The following is a 7,508-nucleotide window of genomic DNA, read 5'->3' on the forward strand; positions in this document are numbered from 1 at the left end:
CAAGACCCAAATTGAGCGCAACGTACCTATATCCTCTTGGTATCGGATAAGGCGATTGCAAACCGTACAATTTGCCAACATTGGTAAAATAATAATATTATCAATGGAAAAGAATTAGTAGGTATGGTATGCAGAACTTTATTAATTATTGGAAAAGGGGTTTTCACATTTCAACATTTAAAGGCCGTCGGGAACATTCAAAATCTATGCTATACAATCTAAGAGGAATCTAGCCCTTAGGGAAATTATCCCCAGTATTGAATTTTTATTTTTGTGGGCACTTTCATCCCACACTCCATTTTCCAGATATTCACACTTAAGTTTCCACATCGGCAGTAGATACTCGGCTGTTGAGGAATATGAGCAATTATAACCGATGACTATTAGGAGGTAGAGGAAAATGGATGTGGTTGGTAAGAACCACTACCGGCAAGCGTACCTATACAAAATTTGAGACAAATTGATCGTCCCATGTACGTTTTACTTTAATTCATAGAGGGGGACCCACCTTATAAAAAAGGGCACACCTTTAAAGTATATATAAACTATCTATTGCAAATTCTTTACTTTTTTGCGCCACGTCCCCCCGACGACTAATTGACATCTTCCTCTTCTTGTTCTGAGTTTGCTTGCACATTTTTCTGTGATGGGGTGATTTTAATTTGAATATTTTCTGCTCTAATTTTTTCCTTACCGAGAATAACTTTTTTATCCACAATACAGCATACGCAGATATTTTTATGCCTACGCTTTTACCGAGTACTACCCTTCCATTGGGATTTTATCCTTTACTTGCGCGTTGACTCAGTCCTCTTCAGTAAGTACACTGCTCTATTGACGACTTTCGCCCACAATTTAACTGTGACATCTTCTGTATGAATCATCGTTCGTGCACTTTCTACAATGGAATGGATCCGTTTCCGCATTGCGCCATGCCGTATAGTTTTCATTCAGGATTAGTCCGAGAGCTGGTAGATATTTTTGGGTACGTATTTGAGGCACGCTGAAAACTTGCCCCGTACTTCTCCAATAATACCCAAAAACAGAATTGCTTACCTGGCTGAGGAGTAGCGGGACTAAATCAACCCTTATATTTTTAAATATGTGAATTTTTTGTTCGCAAAAAAAGTTATTGGGGCATTTCGAAATTTTTAGACCTTCAAACTTAATATTTAAAAAGCGAAAAAATCAATAAGCCAGATCATTTAGTGGGGTCTTACACTTTGCCAGCGCCGCCTTCAAAATTTGAAGAAATGTATACTGGCCGCCATAAATACATGTGAGTGTCAAAGGGTTCGCGATGTTCTGACCTACAGCTCACAAATTTGGATCTACGGCTCTAGTCAAAAGTACTGACTCGTTGACCTTGACCTGCCGAAAAATGGCGCCTCGCGTGATCCGACTGATCCACTACCTAATTCATCTCAGAGCTTTTAGTGCATATCGGTAACACTGTATATTTTTAGAGAGAAAAATGCTCTCACCTGATCTGAGAAAAATTCTTCTGATGAAGAGATCCGTAATAATGTTGCCTTTTAGTTAGTTGCTCGATAACCGATTAGAATTCGTTTTATTTTAACAATAAACATTCACCAAAAATTATCTAATCGGTTTTATGAATAGGTGCAAGTAAGTTACCAATTTTGGTAAATCTTTACGGCACAAAAATCTTTTCCTTTCGTAGCTTTAGCGAAATTCAATAATACAACCCTCGGTATTACGGCAGCGTTATAGAGAATAAATAATAAGTTAAGATCCACACGCAAAGTTTGCATAGATAATCACATTATTATAGAACTTTGTAACCCACGCTATACAAAAGCATTTCACCGATTTCTCTACAAATTTATTTTAAACTAACTTCCTTTGCAGTAACTTTCATGAAGTTTTGCAATTTGGATGGTGCTTATATTTTCGATCTTTATGTGCCCTTAACAAAGGTCACAGAAAATACGGATAAACACATTAGCAATTAAATTTGGGTTCGTACGCATCTCGACAGCCGCAACAGGAGACTAAATTTAAGAAGAATGACAAATGTTTTGTTTAAGGGTTTATTCCACTTAAATTTTACGTCTAACTGACGTATGATGGGTTGCATAACACTTACTTGCAATGAAATGGTAACGAATAAACAAAGATTGAAGAATTTACCTGCCCATCAACCATTGTATAAAGTAAACAAGTAATTACGCTAATTTACCCAGGTCATTAGCCATTGTGACGAATATGTATATATAATTAAACATCGATTAGAAAACGCAAATCATTGTCACAGCGGCTAATCCTCAATAATTTCACTTTTCCCAGTTTTTCATAAGACGTATATATTTTTTTAAACCCATTATAGTTACTTCATGAATTATATTGACCCTATCTGGAAAATAACGCATGTAAGCGAATAAGTACATATAATTAGATATTTTTAAAAAATGCACATCCAAATTCCAAACATTTATTAGGTCCACATGAAAATATTAGCCATGTTAGGTGTTTTTCAAAATTTCGTCTAATTCGGGAACAACACAAAATAAATGAGAACTAACGCTTTTTACGCAAACTATATCTCTTTCCGAAAGATGCTACATGGGAATAATCTCAAATTTGTATCACATTAAAATTTTAGGGGTGTTACAAAAAACGTCAGAAAATACGCAAACTTTTAATTCACCCAAAAATAAATCACATTTTCCGTGAGAATTCTATTACCCAGTATATTATGGATTTATAATACGTTCTAATGAATCTGGTTTCTATTTCTAAATTAGTCCCGATATACGCAACAATGCCGCTAATGACGTCAGGCCTGCCGTATGATGTGTTGCCTACTGTACATTTATAAATGGCCAATGACTTCACTAAACGCTATAAGTTTTCGTAAAAAAATTCGAATGAATATTTCGTCTAAAATTTTTTGTAATTTATTTGAAAGTTTGGTCGATGGCTCTATGATTTGCTAATGTTTTTTCTGAGTATGCTACAGGGAGATTTTTAAAATAATTTGTGTTGACGCCATTTTACCTATAAAAGTTCACTTTTTATTGGCAGTGCTCTAAAAAATTGTTTTTTCTTAAATATTAAAATTTTGTTCTGTAGCATACTTTTTAAATGTATAATTTACACGAAAAAAATTAGATTTTTAAAATAATTTGTGTTGACGCCATTTTACCTATAAAAGTTCACTTTTTATTGGCAGTGCTCTAAAAAATTGTTTTTTCTTAAATATTAAAATTTTGTTCTGTAGCATACTTATTAATTTTATAATTTACACGAAAAAAAATTAGCCTTTCATCTCATATTTTACAGAATTGAGACGAAATATAAATCGCACTATTTTCGCATAAATGTTGTACTACTGGATTACACCCTTAATACGTAGGGGTTTGGAGCTTCAATAGCGGGTTACCAATCTCAGTAATTCATTAAATTTTCTTAAGGATCACAAATTTATAGCAAAGTGTTTATACTTATACTTTTATACTTTCTTTTAATACTTCCATGCCCAGAATGCTGTTTTTTACATAAGAAAATTGATGGGTATCCCGTTATATTTATTAAAAAGAACTACCAACACTTGGTTAAAAAAATTTTTGCTATGCCTGTTCGGATTTTGTAATAATAATGCTTATTGTGAAAAGGAAAGTAAGTATAAGTATATTGTCAAGTGGAATTTTTAAAGTATAAATGTGGTTGTTAGTTGAGATTGTACACAATTTTGATCATATTATTCGAGTTCGAGGTTAATGTAATTTTCTATCTGATGTTAATTTTGTTTGGATAATCGCATTGTTTATGTGAATGTGGAATTGTAAAGTTGAAGTTATGTGTTCAAAGATTAGGCTTAATCGTTTCGAAATAAATGCATGTTGTTATTGTAAAAATTTATCTCCGGTCAGTGTGATAAAAGTTCGTTATCGTTGCGTAAAGCTAATTAGTGTCAAGATAAGCAATTGTCTTTTGGCCGAAGTAAACACATGTGTTCAGTTTATCGTTCGACGACGCATTAATTTGTAAAGGAAGAAGGGGAAGTGAGGAAAGGGAAGACTGTTTTATAAAGATGTAGGTACCAAACGGGAACCGTAGCTTTTTGCATGTAATTAATATACCAGACTTCCCATGAGTTTTGAGCTTCTTTTCAAACTGAAGAAAGTCCTTAAAATTGAAATGAAATTGAACTATACAGGCTGACTCGAATACGAGGGCCACTATGGGGATCTCGGGAACTGTAAGAGATGGGTAGGTAGTTTAAATTTGGCAAAGTTGCGTATTTTAATAAGTAGGCACTTTGAATTAAGTAAAATTAACGACGTTTTCAAAATGTTGTTTTGCGCATGCGCAATGCCAACTTTCTTATTTATGAAAGCAGTTAAACGAAATATCATATGTAGGTACCTTGAATGAAACTAAATCTAATACCGGTTTCAAAATTACTGTTAGCGCATGCTGGTATGTTTTATTTATGAAGGTATTCAATAAAATTTCTAATGTAAACAATGCCCAATGTTATTTACGAAAGCATTTAAAAGCGTTTCATGAAGAGAATGGGACAGCATTAACTATTAGGAGGAAAATACGCTCTCGCCATTTATGTTTGCATAAGGACTTTTTAACTTGTTATTTATGTACTGTAGTTCTCACATAATAAATATTTTCTGAAGACGAAATTTCTAGCAAAATTTTTCAATAACAAAAGATATTAAACATTAAAAAAATTATTTTAATTAGATAATTCTTTCAAATAGAGTTAAATCAGCTCACTCGAATATTTTGAACGACCTTGTATATATTTTTAATAAATGACAAATCTACGATTGAATAAACTAAACTGAGCGACAGATGAGACCAGAACAAGCATTTTTCCAAAATAGGCCGTTTGGAAGTTACACCCCCAAATGTTTCAAAATTTATGTCCCTTTTTTTTAATTTTTAATTGCCTCCCAATATGTGGTCGCGCATAAACAAATCTAATGTAGATCAAAGAAAGTATAACGCATCAGTTGATTCATTGAATATTAGAGTGAAGCAATTTTTTCCACCGTGTCCAACAATTTGTTTGTTGCCGTCCCACGTATTGCATTTGAAATATTTTTTTTAATTTTTAGAGACTAAGAGTGGATTTCTTATGTTCATGTTCAAGTAGTAGGTACTCCCCGGTTACGGGGGCTTATGGCTTTTCAATTATTCTTCTGATTGTAGTTGACTGTGGATTTCTCTTTCTAGTATGAGCGTAGTGCCGTTGACCTTTGATACATTCGTAAGTATGGTTTGATGTCAACTGTCAACGGGACCAAATAACATGCACGTGCCAGTAAAAACACGACGATGATAAAAAAGAAAAAGAAAATAAACAAGTTAAAAAGTAATCGTAAACGATTTACATAAAGCGCATTTCCACTTGCATTCATTTCCCATTTGTAAGATGCAACTTCTATAAAATCGTAAAAATCCGGCCACAAATATGAAAGATAGCGTTGCACATGGGCAATCCATTTTTGTCGTGCTACTTCAATTTCAGTTTATGAGAAGAATTTCATTTCAATGCTTTTCTAAATAAGAAAGTTGGAACTGCGCATGCGCAAAGCTAAATTTTGAAACTAATGTTAGATTTTCCTTTGTTCTAAGCGCCTAAGTATCAAATTTCAGTTAAATGCTTCCATAGATAAAAAAAGTTGGCACTGCGCATGCGCAAAACCAAATTTTGAAATTGGCGTTTGATTTTCCTTTATCCCAAGTGCCTATGTATCAAATTTCATTTTAATTCTTCCATAAATAAAAAAGTTGGCACTGCGCATGCGCAAAACCAAATTTTGAAATTGGCGTTTGATTTTCCTTTATCCCAAGTGCCTATGTATCAAATTTCGTTTAAATTCTTCCATAAATAAAAAAGTTGGCACTGCGCATGCGCAAAACCAAATTTTGAAATTGGCGTTTGATTTTCCTTTATTCGAAGTGCTTATGTATCAAATTTCGTTTAAATTCTTCCATAAATAAAAAAGGTGGCACTGCGCATGCGCAAAACCAAATTTTGAAATTGGCGTTTGATTTTCCTTTATTTCAAGTGCCTATGTATCAAATTTCATTCAAATACTTTTATAAGTAAAAAAGTTTGCAATTCGGTTTATAAATGGTCGAGATGCGAAAAGGGCACTGTGAATTTTGAATCGATTCGATTCAACTTTTGGCATTGCGTATTATATGGCTAAATCTATGCCCATATTGAATTTCATGCAATTCAGTTCATAACTAACGGAGATGTAAAAGCGATCGAACATTTCTAAACAAAGTTATCGTTCACACGGACAGATAGATGGACAGACAGACAAAGGAACAGACGGAGAGACCAACCGGCAGGCGACAGATAGCAATGCAAAATTATAAACGATCCTAAACGATCTCTAGGATCGTTAATAAACGGCAAAAGTGTAAAATTATGGAACATGTAAAAAACGGTTTTTTGTTTTTTTTACAATAACTTTTTTTTGTAAGCGGTACAGAAAAAATTCCTTCCTTGGTACAAGACTCGACACCATAACGAACCAAATAGCGAAAAAAGTAGAACAATAGCTCTTAGATAAAAAACTAGTAGCGTCGCAAAGTTTGCGGACGGACGGACGGACGGACGGACAAAGTGGCCACAATAGCGCATTTTTTTTTTATTTTTGTGGAAATGCGCTAAAAAGGTCCAAACCAAATAGAATTTGTTGCGCGTTTTAATTTAAAATCGTGTCTTTTAACCAGGAACAAGTTCGTCATTCGGGAATAGTGAATTGTTCGGAAAGTATTAATCATTGAGTATCTTGCAAAACAGCAACTACAGTTCAGTTTAACGTGCGATTGAAAGACTTCAGTTCAGAAATTATATAAAGTACGAAATGCGCTCTAGAAAATTGTTGTTCAATTTGGATTACGCGATTGGAATTAATAGACGAAGATTGAGAATAATCTAAATATTCTAAATCATCCTCCACTACAAAACACATCTCAAAAGGAGAGGAATACCAATGTCTAAATTGTAGGTTATTTTTATCAAAAGTTATTTACCTAGGAACTGATTTGTATTAAATTTTTATTTTGTCATTTTATAATTGTTTTTGGCGAATGGTTTTACATAGGTAAGGCTAATTATAAGTTAGTAGCCAGTATATTCATTGCTGTAGGTATTTAATTAAGTATTATATTAAGTAAATTTAAATAGTATTCAGATTCAGCATAGATGTAAGTAATTGAGTAATTAATATTTAATATAAAAAAATCAATTATGAGTGCAATGGAATTTGGATTTATTTTATTTTTTTCAATATAGTCGGTTTATTTATGTGAGTTTATTTTTATCAAGCAGAATCGTGAGTAGGTAATAGTAGAGCTGTTACAGAGTATTTATTTGAGTTCAATCAAACCAGAGCATTACTAGACATGCGCATGGTAATGAGTATAATAGTATAGGATGTCTATCACTTTTTCCCAAATAACATAATCACTATTAGGTCAACGAAACAACTCACATTTCT

Source organism: Photinus pyralis, unplaced genomic scaffold (assembly GCF_008802855.1).
Source record: "Photinus pyralis isolate 1611_PpyrPB1 unplaced genomic scaffold, Ppyr1.3 Ppyr1.4_LG1, whole genome shotgun sequence".
Taxonomy (NCBI): Eukaryota; Metazoa; Arthropoda; class Insecta; order Coleoptera; family Lampyridae; genus Photinus; species Photinus pyralis.